This window comes from Cricetulus griseus (assembly GCF_003668045.3).
Source record: "Cricetulus griseus strain 17A/GY chromosome 1 unlocalized genomic scaffold, alternate assembly CriGri-PICRH-1.0 chr1_0, whole genome shotgun sequence".
NCBI lineage: Eukaryota > Metazoa > Chordata > Mammalia > Rodentia > Cricetidae > Cricetulus > Cricetulus griseus.
In genome coordinates, this window is record NW_023276806.1 from 58488082 (window position 1) to 58514531 (window position 26450).

The 26450-nt window shown below is 44.2% G+C and overlaps 1 long non-coding RNA gene across 1 annotated transcript; it reads right to left on the minus strand.

The window, feature by feature from the left end:
- Positions 1-1381: 1381 nt before the first annotated feature.
- LOC113833195 lies at positions 1382-14450 on the minus strand. The gene is made up of 3 exons (XR_004772004.1): positions 14095-14450; positions 10041-12298; positions 1382-1513 (listed from the first exon to the last, which is right to left on the minus strand). It is a non-coding gene; the product is annotated as an uncharacterized LOC113833195 (long non-coding RNA).
- Positions 14451-26450: the final 12000 nt, after the last annotated feature.

Genomic DNA, 26450 nt, shown 5'->3' on the forward strand with positions numbered 1-26450 from the left:
TCAAGGTTATCCTTGGCTAAATTGTGATTTTTGGGGCCTGGACTACTTATGACTGTCAAAACAAAATAATAGAAAAGAAAGAAACTCTGGGTATAAGGTCACTGATTGGGGGGAGGGGCGGCTCATCGGGGAAAAGGTCCCTGCTGCCAAGCCTGACCAGTTGTGTTCTATTCCAGGAACCCATATGGAAGGAGAGACCTCTAAACACATAAAAATAATAAAATAAAAAGGATAAATGAAATGAAATATATTTTAAAAGATAAATAATTAAGAATCAAGAGTTTCCTAACTAGGACACTATGGTACAAGTACATTCTAAAACTCACAACAAAATTTTAAGCAGGCATGACTGTCTGAAACTTAGCACAGTATCTTCTTGCTTCTCTGTGATCTCACAAAGGAAACCAAAACAATATTCCCAGGTCCCTTCTCCACATACAGGCAGATGCTCGGTGCTCCTTTCCTCATCACGGAAGGCGAAAGGTTACAAGAAAGTATTCCTCGTGTGTCTTACGTATGCAAAAACTGGTAATGAGCTCTGTTGATGGGGTGCTTGCCTAGTATGCATGAAACCCCAGGTGCCATCCCCAGCCTCACAGAAATGGAGCATGGGGGCAAAATAATAACAATGAGATGAGTTTCTCTTCCCACTTTTAGACCTAGCAGAAGTGGGGTAAAATAGCCGAAGTCACTAAAGGAAGGGTTGAAAAACATCACAAATCAATAGGAAATTGTGTGTGTGTGTGTGTGTGTGTGTGTGTGTGTGTGTGTGTGTGTGTGTGTGTGTTTGAGACAAGGTCTCAATTAACCTAGGCTGGCTCCAAGCTCATTGTACAGAGAGCCTGGCCTTGAACTTCTTGTTCTTCCTCCCCCCTCCCTAGAGCTGGGATTACAGGCATGTACCACCACGTCCTATTAATGTCTTAATGTTCTCCTATCCACTTATTTTGTCTGATTGTCCCCTAGTGATACTGATCATGAAAGGGCATGATCATGTTTTATCAGTCATTGGAGGAATAAAGGGAATTGTGTATTGATTTAAAAAAATAACTGGAAAGGAAAAGAAAGATACCTTTTGATATTTAGGAAGGTTCTGTTGCCTATGCATCAGTGTGGACTACTAATGGCAAAGGCTGTGCATTGCCTTTGCAGTATGGCAATTCACGCATGCTAATACAAGTTCCATGGTCTGGAGAGATGGCTCAGTCGATAAGAGCACTTACAGCTCTTGAAGAGGACCCAAGTTTTAACACCAGTACCCATGTCAGACAACTCACAACCACTTGTAACCCCAGCTCCAGGGGATCTGGTGTTCTCATCCGGGCTCAGCTGGAGTCTATACACAGACGCACGTGCATATACACACATGTGTAGACACAAATAAAGATAACAATATTTTTTAATTAAGAAAGAAACCCAAATGTTTGAGTGAGGACTCTTCTACCATCCACTCTTACAAAAGTAGCTCTGCTTCGCTGTTGTTCTGAAGAGGGTATTATCCAAACAACTGCAGCTGGTGGGGAAAAGGAGCAGAGAAAGATGAATCATTTTTAAAACTAAACTTGTCAGTTTCAGAAACAAACCTAACAGCTTCCAGTGGCAATGCATAATCATCCAACAGAGGGGTGCCAGACACGTAAACAGACCTAAGTACTGCTTTAGTAAACCGTTTGCTCTGAGAATGTGAGCCAAGATCGCCAGGCCAGGGGGTGGCCTGCAGTGCGTGCCTCCAAGCCCAAGCTCTGGGGTCCCACAGCCTGGGTGAGAACCCTGATTGTCATTCTGTACCTCTAAGTTCTTAGACAATGTGTGGCCTCAGTTTCCTCCCCTATGAAAGGGAGACCGTGACAACACCTGCTTCCTAGACTTGGATGAACACGGGAGGGGTTGATACATGTAAGGGGATTGCAAAACGTCTGTTGTCCAGGAAGCAGTTACCAAGTGTTGACACTGGCTCGCTCACACGGCTGCTGCTTTGAGAGTCTTTGTAGCAATGAGATTCTCTGAATTCTTAACGGGTGTAGGACTGAGACTGAATGGAGGAAACAGATCTGGGAAGATTTTAAGTGACTCCTAAAGGCTTCCGGCTCATGGAATCCACATAGTTTATATTAAGGCAGAAGTTGACATTTTTTCTAACTAGAAACAGTATTTGTCACCATATAGGCAAATTTGGCTGTGCTTAAAGGACATTTTTCTTCTTCCTCCAGTTACCATTCATTCTCCTATTCTTTCTACTGGTGTGATGTTGTTTCTGTTAGAATAATTGGAGTTACTCTCGAAGGCAATAAAGAGGGCTGCATCAAGTGATGGACTCCTAACTACTACAAGTTATTACCAACAAAAACAATTTCCCAATGGCAAATGCTCCTTAGAGGATTCGTCTCAATTTCATGAAGCAAGTCAAGGGCCCAGGACTGTTGATTACATCAGCTCTGCTTCTTGGATTCACTATCAGGAATGGAGAGAAATCTTTTAGCCAGGGAGAACAGGAGTGAGCCTACAGCACTGCTTGTGCTGGACCAGTGGGACACACACCATGATCTAGAAAGAAAATGCACTTTTGAATTTAAATGGCTGCTAAGCATTGCACCTTAGAGGGTCGGGGATGGGATTCTCCCTGCAGATTCTGCTGTCTCCTGACCCCTCCCCTGGCAATAGTGCAGAGTCCTCTTACTACAAAGCAGCTTCTCACTGTGATTGTGATAATGTGGCAATGGACCATCTCTTCCTTCACCCACTTTCTGCTTCTCCTGAGTGACTTCAAACTTACTTTTGTTTGTTTGTTTGTTTTTTGTTTTGTTTTTCGAGACAGGGTTTCTCTGTGTAGCTTTGGAGTATATCCTGGCACTCGCTTTGGAGACCAGGCTGGCCTCGAACTCACAGAGATCCGCCTGCCTCTGCCTTCCGAGTACTGGGATTAAAGGCATGTGCCACCAACGCCCGGCGAAACTTACTTCTTAAATCCAGCAATCTGAACACACTGTTACTTTGAGGGCTGGAAATCAAATTTCAACATCACCCCATGTCATAACTGCATTTCTAGGAAATATTTATAAAACAACACAAAACAGATACTTTATCAAATATAAATGGTACTAAGTTGAAACTAGAAAATAGATGAAACAGGCCGGGGAGATGCCTCAGCTGGTAAAGCGGTTACTGTGCAAATATGAGGACCTCAGTTTGATGCCTAGTACCCCAGAAAAAACTGAGCTGTGATACCCACCTGTAATCCCAGCCCTGGAGAAACAGAGGCAGGACTCTCTCTGGGCTTACAAGCCAGTTAGTCTAGCTGAATCAGCAAGCTTCGGAGTCAGTGAGACACTCTATCTTAAAGACTACAGTAGTAAGCAATCGAGGAAGATTCCTGTGCTCCAGAGGTGTGTACACATGTACACACATACACAGACAAGAAACACAAATTCCACAAATGCTGTTAAGATCGTCTAAGCCTCTCGGCCCCCATCTAACCGTACTGTCCAAGTAGAGGCCTGCCTTCTACACACACAGTGCTGGTCAGCCTGGGCCAATGAAACCACATCTCTAATTCTTTCTCTAGGGGAGAAATCAGGAAATACTTTATTATTTCCCATTGCCAGCACCAAGCCCCAAGCCTGGCACACTGCCTGGGATATAAAGAGTGTTCGGTAAATATTGATTGAATGGACAGTTACATTGCCACATATCCCTGTAGCCAGTGCAACTCGGGTTACATTCAGCCTCCTGGGGCTCATAGTGTGCACCTGTCCTGTTTGTCCTTCCCTACCTCTCACTGCATCTGGGTGACCCACCCTAGCTGGTCCTCTGATCTGGGTCATCATCTGTCCCCTCTCCCGGTGACTCTGAGAAGGCTGCAGTACAGCCTGCTATGACAGCTGATGGACACAAGGGAAGCCAGACTTTCTTGCAAGACACAATAATTCCTTTTCCCTCCACACAGGCCTATTTCCAGGGTCCCTTTCATTGCCCAGAAACATGCTCATCAACAGCCTTGAGGCCTAGGGCTGACACTCCCCTCCCCAAAGCTTTGCTCACCTCCTTTCCTTGTCCTTCAAATTCCATGCTCAGAATGCTCTCTGTATTAGGACTCATCACTGGCCCTTTTTTGCCACAAGACATTTTACTATTGTGTTTTGCAGTTAGAATCAAAGTATGAGCCCAATATTGGCATAAATTTATTACAGATGTGGTTGTTTGAATGTAATTGGCCCCCATGATCTCATAGAGAGTGGCACTACTTGAAGGTGTACCTTCGTTGGAGTGGGCATGGCCTTGTTGGAAGAAGTGTGTCCCTGTGGGGGTGGGTTTTAGGGCTTCCTATGCTCAGGATACTGTCTGGTGTCTCAATCAACTTCCTGTTGCCTGCAAGATGTACAACTCTCAGCTACTACTTCAGCATCACATCTGCCTACAAGCCACCATGCTTCCCACCATGATGATAATGGACTGGACCTCTGAATTGTAAAGCCCCCACAATTGTAAAGAGTCTTTCTCTGTCCTGACTACCAGTTCGCAAATAATGACATGGAGATTCTTAATAATTATGAAAGCTCAACCTTAGCTTAGTCATGTTTCTAACTAGCTCTTATAACTTAAATTAGCCCATTTCTATTAATCTAGGTGCTGCCACATGGCTGGTGGCTCTTACCTCTACTCCTGCTCATCCTGCTTCCTCAGCATCTGGCTGGCAACTCCCCCTTGGAATTCTCACCTATACCTCCTGCCTAGCTATTGACCATTTAGCTTTTTATTAAACCAATCACAGTAGCATAGTTTTACACAGTATAATCAAATATCTCACAACACTCAATTAAATGTTTCCTTTATAAAAGTTGATGTGGTCTCTTCATAGTAATAGAAACCCTAACTAAGACAGAAGTTGGTTCTAAAAACTGGCGTATTTTTGTGATAGACCTCACCATGTTTTTTTTGTTTTTGTTTTCTTTAAGGAATTTGGACTTTGGCACTTTGGGTTTGGAAAGCAGTGGAATGCTTTAAGCATTGCTTAATGGGCCATACTAGTAGAAACATGGAAAACAGTGGTGCTAAAAGTGATTTGAACTGTCAGGGGCTCACTCAAGAGGTTTCAAAGGGGAAGAGTTTTAGTATGTTGCCTAGAGATCATTCTTGTGATATTTTGGTGAAGAAAGCTCAAAGCAGCCTAGATTAGACTTTGTTGTGTTGTTATTAGTCTTAACTCTGATGAAGATTTATAATGAAAAGGAATAAGCTAAACAAAAACAAACTGTAAGCATGCACCTTAATTAAATGTTTTCCTTTATAAGAGTTGCCATGGTCATGGTGTCTCTTCACAACAATAGAAACCCTAGTTAAGACAACAAATTTTCTAAAAGTTGCAAGGACTTGCCTATTCCTTCCTTGGTTTTCAACAAGCCAGTCTTCTTTTTACTTAGTTTCCTCTCTGTGAGGACCCCCCTTCATTTCTCATTTGATTATATGGACTTCTTCTATTCATATGTTTAATACTTTTAGTTCTGTCTCTCACACTTTTAATCAGTGTTCGTGATGTTTTACTCTTCTGTTGTGGTGCTTGAATGATGTGTGCATATGTGTATGTGTAAGATGTGTGAATGTGTGTGAGTGTGGCAGCTTGTTGACAGCACATATGTGTAGAGTTCTTAGGACAACACCAGTATTGGTCCTCACCTTCCAACTTACTTTGGGAGGGACAGGGTTTCTTTGTTTGCTGCTGTAGGAGGGCTAGGATTACAAGTATATGCTACAGTGCCCAGCTTATGTAGGTCCTGAGTACTTGAGTTCAGTTCCTTATGCTATCAGGGCAAGTATTTTTACCCTATGAACTATTTCCCCAGCCTCATCTTTTTCTTCTTGTTTGTCTTCCCTCACTACCATCCTTGTCTCTCTTCTTTCCTTCCTTCCTTCCTTCCTTCCTTCCTTCCTTCCTTCCTTCCTTCCTTCCTTCCTTCCTTCTTTTCCTTCTTTCTTTCTTCAGGTTCTGATCATTTATTTATTACTGCTCCCCTCCCTACCCCCACCCAGAGACAGGGTTTATCTGTGTAGCCCTGGCTGTCCTAGAACTCTGTAGACCAGGCTGGCCCTTCCACTCTTCATCAGAGATGAACTCAGAGATAAAAATGCCTCTGTCTCCTGAGCACTTGGATTAAAGGTGTGCGCACCACCACCTAGTTTTATTTGTTACTGTTAAAAGCCCTCCCCTGGACCCCCAACTCAGAAGTGGAAGCTCTCAGCAAGGATAGCCTACATCTCTCCATAATCTGTTCCTGGCATTTTCTTTGGTTTCCTCATTCTATTGGCTAAAAGTTTAGCATATTCTGCAGCCTCCTCTTTCTTCTTGGTGTGTTATTTCTTAAGAGTAATATGCCAGCATGTGTGTTGAAGGACAAGTGGAGTAACAGGATACTGAATTTCACGTGCTTTGGTCCTGGGATTCTGACCTCTGTTTAGGGGCTTTCTGACAACATATTGGTGGATGTCATCTTCTCTAGGGAGACTGAAAAGCTTTTGGATTCTGCTAGCTCTCTTGGTTCCCAATTGCCAAGGCACCGTAATATCTGTCAGTTCAGAAATATCCTTCTCTCCTTTTTGTACAGTAACCAAGTTGACAACTCAGGTTGGCATCCACAATACATCCAGAAACAGCTTTGCACTTCTTCTCTCCAGTTCTCCTGGGTCTATAACAAGAATGCCCCTGATTCGACAGCAAGTGCATATCCACCATGAGTCAAGACTCTCTGCTTCACAGGAAAGCCTTGCTTGTTATTCCCACCACTGATGGGACCACATGGCCCTTCCACTCTTCATCAGAGCATCAGCAACTACTTCTGTGGCCATGCGTTTCTCAGATAAAGTAAAATGTGTGTGTTCATCATCCACTTCAATGAGTTCTGACAGCCAGTGGGTGGCAAGGAGACATTGACTTCATCTTGACATGGCAGACTGCCTAGGAGATGCCATGAAAAGAGCTCTTCTTTTGTTTTCTGAAACAAGATCTCACTATGTTGCCCAGGCTGGCCTTAAGTTCATGATCTTCCAATCTCAGCATCCCGAATGCTGAGGTTGCAATGTGTGGACCATTATGCTTTGCTTGTTATCCTTTCCCCGGTTTCTACCATATTAGTTAAGGCTTTCCCTGGCTCCTGCCTCCACTACAGAAATACAGTCTACAGTTTCTTATACCGGTTTTACCAACTGTGGTCTATTTAATATCTATGGGGCCAGAGGCAAGTTGCTTTTATTCTAATCCCTCAGTTTCCTTGTGTAAAAAACAAGCATATCAGAATACTTCCATTGTAGGGTTGTTACAGCATAAAGAAAAGTTCTGGGTTTCTCTAGTCTGCAATTAAAGATTTTGATAGTTTTTAATCTTTCCCCAAATATTTCTGAGAAACTCACAAAGTGGATTAACTTAATGCATATTAAACACTTTATACCAGCTAGTGGTCCAGGGCACACAAAGATAAACAGGCCGGCATAGTCCTTCTATGGTGTTTACATTGCAAGATAAGCAAAAGAACAACAACGGTATCCTGGCTAGTTTTATGTCAACTTGACACAAGCTAGAGTCATCATCGAGGAGGGAAGCCTCAATTGAGAAAATGCTTCTGTAAGACTGGGCTGTAGGCAAGCCAGTAAGGCATTTTCTTAAATAGTGATTGATGGGGATGGGGCTCACCTATTATGGGTGGTGTCTTTCCTGAGCTGGTGGTCCTGGGTTCTATAATAAAGCATGCTGAGCCAGTCATGAGGAGCAAGCCAGTAAGCAGCATCCTCTATGGCCTCTGCATCAGCTCCTGTCTCCAGGTCCCTGCCCTGCTTGAGTTCCTGTCCTGACTGTGATATGGAAGCATAAGCCAAATAAACCCTTTCTTCCCCAGGTTTCTTTGGCCATGGTGTTTCATCACAGTAATAGAAACCCTAACACAAATGGCCTGGTGAGATGGCTTAGTGATAAAAGTGTCTGCCGCCAAGTCCAACAATCTGAGTTCCATCCCTGGGTCCTATATGGTGGGAGAGAATGGATTTTTCTCTGACCACCTCACATGTGCTTTGGCATGTACATTCACACCCATTCACCAACACACATGAACAAAAAATAAATATGACAAAAATGTAAAAGGAAAAGAAAAAAACGAAGGAATTGGAAGGATTGAAGAATATGAAATATCTGTGAGTACTAAGGAGAGCTAAGGTGCAAGGTACTCGGGTGAGGTTGACAGGGAGGTCCCCTATGTATTGTGTGACCAGACCTGTGTTCTAAACCCACTGCTATCATCATCGTGATTGGTGAACTTGGCTGGACCCACAGTGACAGCTCAGCTATGAGCTGGAAACCCAAATCAGTGCATGAGTGGGGAGCCCTGTGTGGCTGCCCCTGTCAATGATGCCTTTGAAAAACAGGAAGTAAGACCGTGCATGCTTTCAGCATCAATGCATATGGCGAAGTGTTACTATAAAACTAAATGAAACAATTGCTAGTATCTTGCAACAAGTTGTAAGAAATCTTTTCCTGCCATCATGGCTGCCATGGTATTGATTCTATAGGATATCAAGGGCCAAGGCAGCCTATGGGATGCCTGCCAGCATATTTTCTTAAAGCAGGAAGTGGAAAGCTCTCTTCCTCATGTCATGTTCAGGTACTCTTTGGGTGGCTGGCCCTAGAGTACTACAGACTTGCAGAAAATGGTTCATATTACACAGAGGCACACTTTTGTTTCTCTCTGAGAAGATACATACTGGGTCAGGGCTTGCTCATGATGTGGGTTGGCCATGGTCTCCTAAGCCAAAAGACAAGCCTTGCCATTGAGATTACTCCCTCCAGACTGTGCCTTCTCGAGGTCACCTATATCTGCCATCCCATTAGTCTCTCTTAGACATCTCACTAAACCCCCAGTGAATCAAAGATCTAGGGTTTTGCCCCAGCAAAATTCTCAGTCCCTTGTAATCCAATGGACACCCATTGATACCCAAGGAAAAGGGATGTTGACCTTCTCTGCACGGCAGATCTGTTTGTCAAGATTCTACTCAGCTAGAATTTTGTATTACACAAAAAGTGGAAATGTTACAAAGTTCTTATCATAAATCTTCTATTTGATATAGGTGCTCAAAAATTAGAAACTACCATAATCATTTAGCTAGTACATTAATGAGACATTATAAATTTGCTGTTACTACTAGATAAATATTGGACTGCAGAATTTGCTCAGTGGTTAAGCGTACTGTCTGCTCTTCCCAAAGAACTGAGTTCTTTTCCCAGCACCACATCAGAGGGCTCACAGCCACCTGTAACTCCTCCTCTGGGGAATCTCATGTCTTCTTCTGGCCTTGGATTGCACCCACATGTGGCATGCACTCACACAGACACGTGCACATACATACAACTTTAGAAAATAAAAATGAATCTTTAGAGCCTGGAGAGATGAATCAGACTTAAGACCCCTTAACTGCTCTTCCAGGGGGCCTGAGTTTGGTTCCCAGCACTCCTATCAGGTGGTTACACATCTACCTGCATCTCCAGCTCCAGGGAATCTGATGCCCTCTTCTGGTCTCCACAGGAACCTTCACTCATGTGCATAAACCCCCACACAGACACACAAGCACACATAAGCAAAAATAAAGTAAATCTCAAAAAATAGAATTTGTTGTTCATATTTTCTTCGAAACAGTGAGATCATGTAATAATAATAATAATCAGAAACAAAATTACTTAGCAAAACAACAAAATTCTTGACTGTAGCTGTCTTTCACTTCAAATGATTACAGCCCTGACCATTCCTGTAAAACTGTTCTCCTTGAAGTCACTACCTACTACTTCTTAATGCCATTCCCTAAGAAGATGATTGGAGGGCCTGGGAAGGGAAGGTATGCTGAGGTCAGTGACAACTTTGAGCAAGCAGAGTGGATAAAAGTAGATGGGAGGGAGCATGGGGTGAGTGAAGTCATTGTTTTCCAAGGAGAAAGAGTGATCCAGAACCAAATTTGAAACTAAGCACTCCCCTTTCCCAAGAGTCAGGCAGTCCAGTTAGCAGCCAACTCACCTAAACAGAAGACAGACTCCAGACCCCAATGAACTCCAAACAGGTGCAGGTTGAAGCATCATAGTAGTCCCAGGAGGAACACTGCAGGGAATTGGTGATGGAGACTCCAGACTCACAAAGTTCCCAGTGAGTGCATCAGGCTGTGCTTTCTCTGGGAGTGCCTGGTAAAAGGTTCAAACCCACAGTTATCTCTGTCAGAGATGAGAGATGGGCACTCCTATATTGGATATGTCAACAAAGTGCCCGCCACACCCAACTTCCTCTTTGAGGTGAAACTGCCCCACCCACAGCCCCCTGCTCTGAGCAGCTGAACTTGGTTGTTCTTTACTGAGGAATGGCTCTTGATTGGACCAGTAGGTGGACTGTGACCTGAGGGTTGCCTCTCCAAAAACCAACCCCAGGTGCAAGAGATGAGCTTCGTCTGCGCGATTCTGTGCTTCCGGGACATGGGTCAGGATGCAAGAGATAACGAAGCATTTGTCTATGGAAATGAAGCTGAAAGGGTGCCATTACACTGAGTAGGGCCTTAGAGGGTGGTTGCAATCCAAACATGTGAGAAAGCAGAACATATGCTAAGACAGGTTTATGAAGAAGCAGCAATTATGAGGTAGAGGAAAGATACAAGTCAACAGAGCCTGTTATCAGGAAAAGTGGGAAGGAAGAAAGCCTGTGAACAGGAGATGAGCGGTGCTTCACCTCAATCCTGAAGCTCTTGTCATCTGGTCCCCTAAGAGCTACTTTCATGTCACCTGGATGTACCTGCCTCAATAAACGCTGTGCCCTTCATGTGTTGAGCACCGATCATGAACTAGACACGGTTCCAAGTAGTTGGGGTCCATCAGTGAAGATATGGATAAGAAGTACTTGTAGAAGAAACACCTCATTGCTTGAGCTACAATCCCTGTTGCAACGGAGCAAATTAAAAGAACTCCTAGCCAGGTGTCATGGCTTGTATCTACAACCTCTGTGCTCAAGAGGCCAAGGAAGGAGGGTTGCTGTGAATTTGAGACCAACCAAGGCTGTAAAGAGTGTATGAGGACAACTCCAAAGTAAGATACTGTCTTAAAAAACAAATGAATGAGAAACCACCAAGGAGAGCTTTCCCATCAGCCATCACGATGTCATCATGTTTCTACTCTCTTTGGAACACAATTTCTATTAATCTACTCTTAATCCTGGTGGCCGGAGAATTAGAAACAAAAAGTGCTTGGTGGCAGAGTGGCCAAATGCCCACTTTAAAATGTGGCCTTATCATTTACTCCTTTGGCCTCTGGCATAGTCCCTTGGCTATGAGCAGAAGATGAAACAGCATTTTTGGTGAGAATTATGTAGCATCCTATACCCAAATCTCTGTGAAAGCCAATGCCAGCCAGAATCTGAAACACAAAACTTCCTTCTACTTGGTGCATACCTTCCCAGGCACCATCTGCCTGCAGGAATGCAAATAGTACTGGGGGAAAGGATTGAGAACATGGTAGGGTGGAAACCACTGTCACATGGAAAAGCTGTCCTGAAAGGAAGAAGCACAGTGTACCCTCTGTATTCTGTTCTGACTTGTCCAGGTGTGGTAGACAGGTGGGATATACCTCACAGGCTCAGATCAGCCAGAGGAGGAATCAGAGATGGAAATACCACAGGTAGGGCTTGGAGGCATGAGGGTCAGAAATCATGACTGCTCTGCAGGAAGCCTGGCTCACCATGCTTCCAGTGCTGAGTGTTTTGTGGTAGTACGTCAGAACACAGCCCTTGTGTAATGGTGCACAAATAGGTGACTGAGCTAAAGCTCAGGCCTTCCTGATGTTGGTGAGCACTGCTCTTCACTTTACACCACTCCCTGTTGCCTCCACAGGAGCAGTGGCTCTGGGCCAGCACCCCGTGTAAATGCAGAGATTTATCATCCTAAAGAACAACTGAGAAATACTCAAGTGACTCTTCTGGGCTAACTCTGCCACTTCTTGTGCTCCAGCTTCCGGGGTAAAGCATCTTCTGGGTAATTCGTGTTGCTGGCTGCATAGCTGAGAGCTGACATCTATCTTGCAGAAGTTCATAGCATCAGCTGGAGCCCCCAGGGCTGGGTTTGCTCTCTGTTACTGTCACAAAGTATCTGCGGTGAATCAGCTTAAAGGAGGAAAAGGGTTATTTTGTCGAATGAATGACATCAGTTCTTGGTCACCTGATGTGCTTGCTGTGAGGCCTGTGATGAGAGATTTCTTCTAGGTAGAAGCTCCTGGAAGAAGAAAGCTGTTCACCTGTGGTGGCTAAGGTGCCAAGAGGAGAGAAAAGAAGGACCAGAGTTCCAATGACTCCTTCAGGTACAACCCCCACCCCCAGTGACCACCTTCTTTCCTCCCATTAGGTTTCATCACTCAAAGGCTGTACCACCTCCACAGCTGATGACTGATCCTTTAACATACAGTCTTTGGAGGATATTCATAGCCAAACTTCAAGAAGGGTTTGATGACATTCTAGCAGAAAACCCTTCCCTGTTTTATTTATCTATCAATCTATCTGTCTGTCTGTCTGTCTGTCTGTCTATCTATCTATCTATCTATTTATTTTGAGATAGGATCTCACTATGATGGCTAGGAACTCACAGAGATCCCCCAGCCTCTGTGTCCCAAGCACTGAGATTAAAGGTGTGTGCTATCATGTCCTGCCCTTTTCTATGTTCAGTTATGAATAATGGAGGATTCTATAGGGCTCCTTCTGGGCCAGCACTGCCCTCTCCACAATGTGGGCAGCGCCAGTCTGTCTCAAAAGTGCAGAGTAAACAATCTGGGTTTGGTCTCATGGAGCTGCCACACTGGTGCACAGGACAGGGTGGCATTGCCTGGATGCAACTCTCAACTTCTGTCTCTTGCAAGTTCTAAAGTCTATGCGACCTTAGTGAGAAGCTAACATACAGCTCTGCCTCTAGGCTCCTTGCCTGTAAAACAGCCATAATAACACTGTTTGCCTCTTACATTGGTGTAAATCTGAATTAGTCAAAACAGCCACATTCTGAGAGCAGTGCCTGATTTTCAGCTCTTGTACTAGAGCAGAGGTGAGAGGAGTCTTGAGTTGCGTGACCATAGTGCCAACCTCAGCACATCATGGCCAGTTTCCTTCTCAGTTTTGGGAGGTCATTATTAGGGCAGCTACACACACACACACACACACACACACACACACACACACACACACACTGTTAAGCATCTCTTACACTATCCATTCTGACATTCTGACCAAGGCTACTTGGGTACAGTGAACTTTAAAAGCACATTTTAGGAAACTGCTTAAGAGGTCCTGATGCTTTGGGTAACTCAGTGTAGCCAGTACTACAATAGTGTCTCAATTGGGGTTTCTGTGGCTGTGAAGAGTCACCATAGCAACTCTTACAAAGGAAAACATTTCATTGGGGTGGCTCCCTTACAATTCATAAGTTTAGTTCATTATCATCATGGTGGGACATGGGCAGCAGGCAGGCAGACATGGTGCTGGAGAAATATCTGAGAGCCCTACATCTTGGTCTGAGACATTGGGAGGTATCTTGAGCATATATGAGACCTCAAATCCCACCTCCATAGTGACACACTTTCTCCAACAAGACTACATCTATTCCAACAAGGCCACATGTCCTAATGGTGCCACTCCCTTTGAGGGGGGCATTTTCTCTCAAGCCATCACAAGTAGTGTGAAAGCAGAATTAGGCCAGGTGGGTGTGGAGGTGTTCAACAGAATGTTAGGACATGGCTTAAGAAGGGCAAAGGCCATTCTCTAGAGAGTCATGTGGGATAATGGTCACGTGGTACTGTTGCCAGAAGCCAGGCATCATCATGGTTCCCGAAAACTGACACTTCCAAGCCATTTTTCATTCGTTGTTTTCCAAATGAAGTTGATTGAAGGCAAACAAATTTATGGGAACACAGATTAGATTTCTTGGACCCTCCCCCCAAACACACTCTGAGGTAAACCAGAAGCAGGAGGGAAGTAGATAGGGTAGATCTAGCAGATACGTCGTTGTCAGAGGGGAATGCGGTTCTGGAAGGAGGGAAATAATGAAGGTATTCTTTACCGAGGTGTCTAGAGGTGGAAGGCATTTTTCTTCACGTAATCCTCCAGTGCTCTCTTAGGGAAAGTGGAAGGCCCATAAATCACAAGGATTATTGATTCTTATCAAATCTAAAGTTGCTGTGAAGACAAAGGGTTTCCAGATAAAATTCAGGATACCAAGCTACGACTTCCATATAAATAATTAATGATATCTTATTAAGCATGCCCAAATATGATGTGACATATACTTTGCTAGTGGCATACACACTAACAAAGTTGTTTGCTATCTGGTGCCAGACCCAACCAAACTCACAGAGATGTTAGAAAATTCTGGTACCCTCTCTTTCCATAATACTAGTTTATTCAGTTCAAGTCAAAGTAGTCCTCTCTCTCTCTCTCTCTCTCTCTCTCTATATATATATATATATATATATATATATATGCTCCCCCTCATTCTCTCTCTGTGTGAGGATGTGTGTGTGCATATGGAAGTCAAAGAATTACCTTAGGTGTCATTCTTCCTCAGAATGGGTGTCACTGTCCACTTCATTAAAAAAAAAAAAGCAAGGTATCTTAAATGTGGCTTGCTGATTAGGCTAAGGGCTTGTCAGAGTGCCCCAGAGAACTACCTGTCTTAGCCTCCACGCCCTGAAATTACAAGCATGTGCCACCACACCCAGATTTTTACGTGGATGCTGAAGGTTAAACTTGGGTCCTCATGCTTATGTAGCAAGCACTTTACCAATTGAGCCATCTTCCCAGTCTAGGATGCCTTCTCTGATGTTTAGCTGATTACTTTACTACTTTAACAGCTCTTGCCAGTTGGCTGTGAGAAGGGTCCATAATATTGGCTTCCAGGCTGAGGGTGGGCCAGCATCCCACTCTCCCGGTTGAAAGAAGTCTTGATCACAAAGTGTCCTCTCACCCCATTTATAAATGTCATTATAAGTTCACGAAGTGCCACCACCAGACAGAGAGCTTGTCCCGACAACAGGCACTGCAAGGTATGGCAAGGTGTGACCAGCTTCTTGGATTGTGAAACCAGCAATCCCTTTGCCAGTAATTTGCCTCCTCTACAGAACAGTTACAGCACCCACCACTTGAAACCATAATTCCCCTTTTATGGGTTTCAGGGAATCAACTGGAGATATAGCTGTGTGGACTAAGAGACAGGGCCAACCTTATGAAATTCCTCAAGGCAGAGGCAGGTATTAACTTACGTAAAATGGTGGGGTGAGTGCCTGTGTTTTCTAAGTTGGAAGAAGAGTGCAGAACTGCAAATGGGTAGACACAGGTCAAGAGCACAAAAGCAGGCCACCAGGTCTGAATAGCAAATACCCACTCAAATATGTCAAATACATGATGTGTTCAAAGGGTATGGGCAAGCAACAGTAGACACTTCCAAAGAGGTCCATATATTTGTAGAGCTCTGATCAGGTATATATGGATGGCTACAGATACTCCCTTGGGGTTAGAGATACAGGCAAGGACTGGACCTAACACCAGTGGATGCTTCTCAGCTCTGCTTTTGGAACACCCTGCTTGCTCCCCCAGACACTTGACTTGTGAGATTGCTTGTGTCTTCTTACCCCTTCTGCTTTATTCAGTCTCTTCTCCTAGTCTATAATGGCTCACACCCTCTGGGATCGTGCCTTTGACCCACTGTTCTCTGATCTTTTCTGCCAGTGGTGCCTGGATGTTCTCATTTGTTGGCCTCGTTCTGACTATGAGGTTGTTAAAATATGGGTTGTGGAAACAAAAACCTTGGACCCTGTGGAAGTTTGAATGAGAAATGTCTCCCATAGGTTCAGGTATTTGAATACTTAGCCCCTCCATTGGTGGAGCTGTTTGGGGGAGACAGTGCAGCCTTGCTGGAAGAAGTGTGTCATTGCACACCAGCGCCCTGGTCTCACTTCCAGTTCACCCTCTGATTCCTGATGTGATTTCCCAGCTTCCTGCTCAGGCCCCTTGCTGCTGTGGCTCTGTGCCATTATGGAAACATAAACACAAATAAGCTCCCCACACATAAGCAACACAAAGTTGCTTTCAGGGGCTGTATTTTATGGCAGCAACAGAGAAGGAACCACTATAGATCGCTTATGCAACTTCTTATTTGTTTTGTATTTTAAAATTTCTCAAGGCTTCATTTCCTCAGCTACCAAATAAGGCTAAATAGGACCAACTTAGCATATAGGTCCAGTGTGAGAATTAAGTGAGAAAACATAGAAATTATTTGCACAGTACCTAGCACATAGTAAATGATTAATAGCACAAACCAAGCAGCTGTTCTTACTATTTAAATGCTTTTGGGCCTCATATCTTTGTCCCAGCTCCATAATCTCTCTGGAGACTTACTTCTCTATACGGCTGGCTCTTGTCTCCTTCTCCATGGATGTCTCAAAGGCAGGTACACACAGGTACAGACCCCAAAGGCAGGCCTGAGAAGCACAGACTTGCTCAGACAGGTCAAAATCAAGGTAGAGTTCAAAGGGTATAAGCCAGCAACAGGTTGCTTAAAAGATAGGCATATCCTTTCTCCTTCCAAACCTGTCTTCCTCTTCTATTCATAAGCTATTTGTTGACATTATCATTCATCAGCCACCCAGGGGAATCTGAGACACGGTCCTTAATTCCTGCCTTTGCCTTGACATTGCCACTTACCCTGCCCCTCAACAAATCATCATTGGATTCTGAAAATTTCGCCTCTTTATCCTTCCCATTTTATATTCTTGTCCCACATCTTGGTGAAATTCTTCTGAAAATATAATAATTCAAGACCAAATTCTTGGCTGAGGCGGGTCATGAAATCTAGTGGCAAAGTCACACTCCTATGGAAGCTCCTATTAGTGTTTAGAATAGGAAAATACTGTTAGAATAAGCTCCTCAGCTTGTGGGGTCTGTAAAGGAAGCTGACAGCTGCCATGGCCACTGATCTGCATTGGCCAATAGAGCATAAGCATATGGAATACAATCTAATTATGAACGGAACCTCTGTGAGCTACAGTGCCATCCACCATTGCTTGTTCACTTACTGTAATAGTTACCATGGCCCAAACAGAACAGCAACCAATTCATGATGTGTAAAACATGAACAGAAGACAAATGTGCTTGTTGGTAGGATGTGGTGACCACTATTACATTACATCCTAGATAAAAAGTGATATGGCTCCTGCAGAATTATTGATGGAGTCTTCAAGTTAATGAATGATGTCATATGAAATCAGTGAGCCACAGTGTTCTTCAACAAAGGAGGAAAGCTTAACGTTCTGCCGGTCATCACTGGAGGGTCACACATGCAGCAGGCACCAAGATTGTCCTACTGGCCAGCGCTCTACCCTGTAAATCAAAATTTTACTGTTTTGGAAATACAAGTTTCTGAAAAGAGCCACAAAGAGGAAATTTCTGGCATTGGTTTGTTGTGTACATGAGGAGAAAGCAAAACCAAGCAAGAGCTGCCTGAACTGAGAGATGTTGGGAATGGCAGAGTTGCCTGCTAAGAGGAAATGGCATCACCATGAATTTGTTTATGGCCTACTTCACCATATTGGAAGAAATGTCAGCAATTTGGGAGTTGGTAACATAACTTGACAGAGAAAATAGCTTCAATTTTCTAGTGCTACCACAAGTCTCAACTCTATCTAACCACATTTCTTCTGGTTGGCAACAGCGCTGACCACAATAACAATGTAGCTTGAACAGTGTTAATTTATCAATAGAATTTAAGCAGAGTGTTACTTTCTGACCTATGACAGATTTGGATATCACAGGGCATTTCAAGACTAAAGTACACTTCATTCAATTTTTAATACTCAATATTAAAGCAGTTTCTATATATTATCGTGTTGACATTTTGTGAGGGACCTGTCCTAGGCCCTGAAGCATGTTGAGTATCATCTATGTTACAATCTGAGAGGTCAGTGTACTCTTACTCCAGACATTGGTCAAATTTCCAGGGTGACTTCTAACTAGTGGTGATGGCAGGACAAGCTGGAGGTCATTTTGAGGAGGCCCTTTGATTTGCTAATTCGTTTGTGCAGTTAGGTATCCCTTTATTTCTGAATTAAACCAAGTGTGTTCAGATTCTCCATAAGAACTGTAGGTTGGATGCTTACTGTGGAGTGTGAACAGTTTCCATAGTCCATTCAACTTGGAGGCTGAGCGTTAGACTCATGCTGGAATAAGATAGCATGAGTTGGACTTTTGACTGACACTTGTTTGCTATGTAACCTGAGATGAATGTCTTTACTTTGTGCCATTGTTTTCTGGACAATGGGAACATATGTGAACTAACACAGAGTTGTAAGAGGTCTATGATTCAATGTACAAAGTGCTTCCAACTGATCCCAGAGCAAAAAACAACAAAAAAAAAAACCATACTAATAGATATTTGTTGGTATCCTTACCTGTTGCACCACCCCACAAGTTAGGCAACACTGTCTCTGTTTCATGCACATAGAAGCAAATAGTTAGAGAAATCAAGTCCCAAATCATATAGCTGCTAAGACATTGGAAGTCAAATTCCAAGGATGTAATGTTTCCCACAGCATGCCAGGTGTGAGTGGAAGACAGGTTAACCCTAGGAGAACAGCTCTCTTTCAGAGAGAAAAACAGGGACCTGTATCCACTGGGCTTGTGTGCTTGCTTGAGGTAGCGGAAAGTCCCAGTGAACATGAGGCAAAAACATAACCTTTACCCCTGACTAGCTGTGCAAATCTGGGCAAGTCTCTGGAACATCCTCAGGCTGTTTACTCATCTGCACAATGGGCACACACACACACACACACACACACACACACACACACACACACAAGCCATCTGCTGATCTTCACAGAGGGTGGTTACAGTCATGTGAAAAAAAATGTATGTAGGAACAGGAGAGATGCAAAGCTTTCAGCAAGGCCATTTGAGGAAGGTAGTGGCCTGTTCTGCAACAGTTAGAAAGCATGGCAAGACCCCTCAACTCCTGGGCCATGTCTTGCTTCTCCTACAAAAGTGAGTGTGCATGGGTCCCCACATGGCCATCCAATATCCATGGTCAGCTGAGGCTATAGTCACAGTGAGGCTCTGGACCATAAGGGTGAGGATGCTGCCTGGGCTCAGGGTGGACAATCTCGGAGGTGACCCTAACTTGAAGACGGCAGCTGTTGCTTATCAGTAGTTAGTCAGCAGCCCAGACAGATGAGGTGTCCATGGTGACCTTCCTGCCTCAGTGAGTGTGGGAACTCGGGGCTTCCCAGGGTGAGGGAGTGGGAACATAAACAACGAACGTGGCTCCAGCAAGGGCATCTTGTCCTCCCTCAGCGCTGCCCTATCCAGGAGGAAGCACAGAGCAGATGGTCCAGGCATGCTGTGGAGCTTTGCAGAGGGAAGCAAGCCTGGTTCTGAGACCAGGGGTTCAGAGTCAAAAATGATTCTAACTTCTTCAAAGGTAGACACTTCCTGTCAAAAGTACCACCATTGGCATGGTTTGCTTTCAAAGGGGTGGAAGAAGAAACAGATCATCCTAATGGAGTCCTTCCCTCCCTCCTCAGGCTCTCTAAGGCTGTGTTCCCTGCTCTGTCATATTGGCCAGTCCCTCCCCATCTCTTCCTAGATGAGGACAGCAGACACAATAAACAAAAGGAGACTTGGAAGAAATGGCTAAAGGCTCAGCCGCCAAAGGTTCATCATTGCTAAGGGCTGCCAGGATGCACACTGTGATCAGTACATGTTGCCTGACTGCACTGGGCTTCTCCCTTGTCTTTGAGTATTTTTTTAATTCCCTCGGTTGCTGCCTCTGCATCTCCTTGGCGCCTGATTTCTCCAACAGCACCACTTAGAATGTCCTCAAACAAAATAGTAGTGCAGTCTTCCAGGTGTTTAAATGATTTACTACCTTTTCCTTGAACGGTTTCGTTCCTTTTTTTAACATCAGCCAGAGCCTGCTCTGCAATTGACAAACGTGCTCGCCGCGTGCCCTAAAGGCGCAGGGAATGCACTGGTCAGCAAGTGTGGTAGGTAGAATGGATGACTTCTGAGCACTCGTGCCCTATCAGGGAAGACAGATTAGAACTTGGATGGACATTCTCTGAAGGAGACATCTGCCTGTCTGTGGGTTTAGGTAGGGCTCAGGACCTGATGTGCTTGCAAAAGAGGGGGTGGGTTCGAGTATGGCCAGTGGAGAGCTGGGGAAATGGAAGACAAAGGAGAAGGCAAATGCGCTCGCTCGTTCGCTCTGTGAAGGTGCTGGGAAGACAGAGCATTTGAGGAAGCAAATCTGAATAGTACAGCAGCTTGTGGTACAGACCTGGGCCTCGCCCTCTCCCCTGAGCTCTGCTGTGGCCAGATACTTCTGCCTACTCACCCACCATAAAACCTGTCACATAGATTCTTCTTTTAAGGCTCTTCCTTTTTCCTTCTGTGATTTCAGTCTCAAGGGACAATTTCCTCAAATGGGTTCAAAGTGTGAAAACTGAAATGCTCAACGAAATTCTAACTGCCCTTTGCAGCAAGGGACGTGGCTTTCTGACCTATGGTTCTCTAGCAGTAAGGTGATTAATTAATAATTATGCTAATAGTAACACATGACGGATGTTTGTGCAAAAGCTCATCAGTGCTTTCTGCTGTTTATTACAGCTAATTCTCATACACCCCTCTTGCTGTCCTCAAAGGAAAGTCTAACTGTGACACTCATCGAATGTGTGTTTTGTAACAATTTAAGGTAGAGGAAAAACCTAAATAATAATATCAGTTTTCAGTGAGTATAGTTAAGTAATAAACCCCTTGTTCTGTGTCCTTGTGGTTGTGGGGTATACAGAATTAAAGGATTAGAACTTGGGCTTCTCAAAATCACTTGCTCATCTCCTGAACAAATGAACCAAAACAAAAAGCAAGAATGAAACACACCTTGTCGTCAACAAACTGAGTGAACAACCTGCCATGCCAAAACATGAAAGGAAGGACTCCACAGATGTGACCCAAGATTACAAAGATGACAGTCTGATGACAGTAGTGAGGGCTGAGAATCAGCCGATGAAGAAACACGGAGGTCTAACTCATTGTCCACTCAGGGAAAGGGTCTGCTTATGCTTGCAGCATCAGTCAAGGTTGGAGCTGAACCCAGAAGGCTCTAAAGCAGTGATTCTCACTCAACCCGTGGGTTGCAGCTCCCTGGGGAGGGGGGGCTGAACAATCCTTTCACGGGGGTCACCTAAGACCACCGGAAAACACAGATATTTACATTACAATCCATAACGGTAGAAAAATTACAATTATGAAGTAGCAACGAAAATAATTTTATAGCTGGGGGTCACCACAGCACGAGGAACTGTATTAAAGGGTCACAGCATGAGGACGATTGTGAACCACTGCTCTAAAGACTCTTGTTATTTTCCCTAGTTAAATGTGTCTTCCATTTCTATCATTTTATCACAGCTTTTTTTTTTTAATTCCAAACTCTAATTCTGGGATGTTATTTATACATGATACAACAACGATATATTCTTAAATTGTCATATTGTCATTTTCTAAAAAAAAAAAAAAAAAAAAAAAACCCGCATGCCGGTATACCACACTAACTTGAATATGAGTGTGTACACATGTGGTGATATGTGTGGACGTTGGTGTGAGTGTGAGAGTGGCTTCTTCCACTTCACATCCCTGTTAGCAAGAAGTCACACGTGTGGGAGGACTGACAGCAAAAGCAAAGGAGATGAAAGACAACTTCGGTCTGATGCTCACAGATCAGAGGGAGGCCATGAATAAGGAAGTCAGCAAGCTGAACAGGGTTAGGCACAGGCTCTCCTCTAAGTGGCTGGAGCAAACATCTGCCTGAAGTCTTCCAAAGTGCCCTGAGCTTCCAGCAGTCACCTTTCCCTCCCAATATTAGGTAGTCTAGCCCCCGGGGTTAAGCCACAGCCTGGATTCAGAACAGTCAGTATTCTTTCAGCAGCTGATGGAGGCTGTGTGAGTCACAGTGTCTCCCAAGCTCGGCTTCTCCATCGGTAAACAAGAGAGCCACTGCCTATCTCCCGCAGCTCTCTTGGAGATAAAAGAAAACTTCAGAAGGGCCTCGCAGTCACTCTTTGGTAAGTTGCTATCTGAGGTTATTTCATAGGTGACAAAACAGATATTCAGAGAAGGTAACTCTATCTTCTAGGGCCCCAGCTAGTTCCTGGTGGAGCTCAGGAGCAGTCAGGCATCAAGTCAGGCCCAGACTCTCATTCCCACAGAGAGCCAGCCCTACCCTGGAGTCATATTCAGGCCTCCTAAGCTTGTAGTGTCCTCTGCACATTTGTAACTTTGGAACTCCAATGAAAAGATTAATGGAGAAGCTTCTGGAAAATTAGATCTGGGATGACCCTAGGCGACCCTAGCAGGGGGAGCGGGGAGCCACACTTCATCACACCCGCTTCAATTGTGAACAGGGGGATTATTTACTTTGTGGGTTGATGTGATACCATCACACGCCCATGTTGGCACCACTCTGCCACTTGGCTACCACCCCGGCTGTGTGCTCAGGCTGTGCAAACTTGGGAAAGTTGTGTGAACCCTTGTGGAAATCCAGGAGGCTTCTGTGCTTCTAAAGCTTACCAGCCATCTCCTTGTTTTCTCATTTCATCCCCTCCAGCATCAGGAAACAGCTCTCATTCTGGGAACAGTAGAAAGGCAGATTAAAAACAAAAAAATAGTAGGGAGCCAGGGCTTTAATCTGGGAGAGACAGTAGTTAACCTTGGGTTCCCCTGGGCTTCCAGGCTCACTCTTTATCTCTCAGTGAAGAGGAATGGCAGATTTATGGAGTACCTGTTCTGTTAAGTGTCCTCAATCATATTATTTTGCTTAACACCCAAGGACCCTGCTAGATAGGAGTGCTTATCTGCATTGTGCAAATGAGAAGATAGATGACCATGCCAGCTATGTTTGCCCGGAACCACAACGGTGTTGGTTTAAGAGGAAGTAGAGCTGGAATTTTAATCAAGAACTATCTAATTCCAATTTTTGGTTGTGAGCCTAGCCTTTAACAGCTGAGCCATCTCTCCAGCCCCTAATTCCAATTTTTAAGTGTGAACTAGTAATCCATTCACTCTGCCATTCCTTGGGGTCTCTGTGTAGGCAGAAGCCCTTAGAAGATTCACCGAAGCCCTTATTCACTGACTATGTCAATAAGACCTTGATAGTGTAAAGAAGGATTTTTCTCGACATTGATTGAAATAAAGTACTTACCTTCATCTGCAATGCTTCTCCAATTAAAAAGAAAGAAATTCTGAGACACTCTTCTTGTATGTTTGCCCAGGAGCTTGATATTCAAATTTCAGTTATTTAACAGTGTTCACTGACAGACCAAGGGTAGTTCACATGATTATTGTACTAGTTTGAATGAAAAATGGCCCCCATAGGTTCGTAGATTTGAATGCTTGGTCATCAGGAAGTGGCACTATTTGAGAAAAATTAGAAAGATTAGGAGGTATGGCCTTGTTGGAAAATTGTGTCACTAGGTCTCTCTCTCTCTCTCTCTCTCTCTCTCTCTCTCTGCCTATGGATCAGGATGCAGTTCTCAGCTACTGCTCCAGCCTTATACTCCCTTCCATGGAGATAGTAACGGACTAATCCTCTGAAACTGTAAGCCAGCCCTCAATTAAATACTTTCTTACATGGGTTGTCTTGGCCATAGTGTCTCTTCACAGCAATAGAACAGTGACTAAGATATTTAGATTTTTAGAGATTCTAACCTGTATAGGATCAAAGCATAGAAGGGGAAACACAGGCTCTGGGGTTATAAGCTCCTCACTTGACAATGGGGCTTTCCCTTTCTTCCCCTGATTCTCACCTGCCTCTGAAACAACAATCAAATGTGACAGTGGTGGAAGTCGAGAGTGCCTTTGTGGGGCTGGAGATATATCTAGGGTGTGATGATCTTGCAGAAGCCCTAAGTTCAGTTCCCAGCACCCACCTCAGAGAGCTCACAACTGCCTGTAACTCTAGCTGCAGGGGGATCTGATGTCCTCTTCTGGACTTCAGGGGCATGCATCTACATACACTCATATTCACATAATTAGAAATAATAAACAAATATATTTTTAAATATAGTGCTGTGGAATAACTTTTCTGTATGCTGTGAATATGTATTCCTTTCATAGGTTGGCCTATAGTAATACAGAATAAGACTAGGTGGGAAAGCCAAACTGAAAATACAAGGAGAAATAAGGGTGGAGTCAGGAGATGTGAGCAGCTGCCAGAGGAACAAGATGTTCTAGAGGAAAGGTAAACCACAAAGCTATGTGGCAAAATATAGATGAATAGATACGGGTTAATTTAAGTTGTAAGAGCTAGTTAGCAATAAGTCTGAGCTATAGGCTTATTTGTAACCAATAAGCTTTTGTGTGTTTATTTGGAACCGGGTAGTCAGTCCACAGAAAAGCTCCGCCTCTGTTTACCAGAATGCTCTTTGAAAGATGCTGTCGCTGGTGATGGAGTAACAAAAGAGAAAGTTTACGGCAGTCACTTTGTAAGCACCAGTGCTTACTTACCAAACCAGGGTCTCCTGATATGGTCAGTGGGAATGAAAACCAGGCCTGGTGGGAGGAATCTCAGCAAGACTGGGGCTGAGACAAATTTATTTCAGGCAGAGTTTTTATACCCTTATCAAAAATAGAATATAATGGCAGCTGCCAGGATACAATGATGTTTGCTGTCTATACAGGGTACACAAGATTAATGTCTAAGGCCAATTGTCCTGTCAAGCCTCTATATACTTTGCTGAATTCCAGGGAACACAGAGAAATACAGGCAGCCTGAATGTGCTACCGTCTGAGGGAGTGCCTCAGTTTCTCAGGAACTTAAAGGCACACAAAGTCCCCAGGAGTCATAGATCGTAACCCTGAAAATCTATGACGCATGCCTCTCAAGGTTGTTAGACCAGACCAACTCCATGATTCCCTGCACCTCTTTCTGCTGTTTCCAGAAGGGCGAAAAGTATAACCAACTTTCTGTTGATTCTTTAGGAAAAGTGACTCCCAACATTCCACTCAGGTCTGTCCCCATCATTCCCCAACAGGCCTGAATCTTAAATATCACACCTCTCATGGGTTCACTTAGTTTTTTCTTCTCCCTAAGATGAATTCCAGCACTTCCACTCCTGGACCAGCAACCATCACCTTCTGCCACCTTTTGCCAGGGGTGGGGAGAGATAGGGGTGCAGGGATTCATCTCTGGATCAGAACTCCTCTCCCTGACTCCTCTGTGTCTCTGTGAGGCCTTAACTGTGGGCTATCCCTGTTAGAGAGAAGAAAGCCAGACTTTTTAAGCAGGAGTGATGACAACGCCATCCTGACGAGTAAGAAGCCCATGAGTAAAAAGTGAGGACTCATGGATGCTTCAGAGGCTGCTGGCTGTGGGATCAATGTGACTCAAAGGAGGTGTGGATAGGAACGAATGAATGGGATGGCTTTGATGTCCAGTGAGTAAGGCTAGTTTAAAGTCTAGAGGGACCGCTGTCCTGCACAGACGATGGGGAAGATAGGAAATATTCAGGTTTGTTTGTTTTTTACTTTTTTTTCATCCTTCTCTCATATAATACATCCTGAGTCCAGTCTCCTCCCCCCCTTCCCAGTCCCAGCCCCACCTCCCCTCTCCCCCAGATCCACCACACCTCCATTTTTTCTTCAGAAAAGAGCAGACCCCCCAGTGACATCAAACAAACAGGGCATAACAAGATGCAATAAGATCATACCACCCTGAATACCCCGATCCTGTCTGATCTCAGAAACACTCTTATATAAAGCAGAAATACGAGAAACACTTGTAGGAGAAAGTAGAAATGAGATTTACAAATACAGAGACTACCAAGCCAGATGGTGAAGGCCTGTAATCCCAGATACTCAAGAGGGTGAGGCAGGAGGATGGCAATCCGAAGGCTGGCTTAGGCTACAGAAAGAATTCAGGGACAACTGAAACAAATTAGTGAGGCTTGTCTCAAAACAAAGAGTCGAAAAGGGGCTTGGATGTAGGTCAGTGGTATGGGGCTCAATGAACACATGGGAGGCCCAAGGTTCAATTCCCCATGACAGCCAAGAAAAAGTCTTTAAGCATAGTTTTATTAGTACTGGACAATAATAACTAATATACACTCAGTACCCATCTCAGCTCTTCAGAGTTAATTACTCAGTTTCCACAAATCCATGAGGTATATCCTAGCATTAGCCTCACTGAATAAAAACTATAATTTTTACACTATGTGGAAAAGAGTGGGAACTTGGAGTAAGCTCCATTCTCTACTAACATTTAAATCCTTAAGTATGTGCCTGGCAGGGGCTTTAGTCTGACCCCAGGATTTCAAAAGAGCCATGGGCAAAGAAAAAAGAAAGTCCCGTCACACCCTTCGGTGGTCAATATTATTTGCT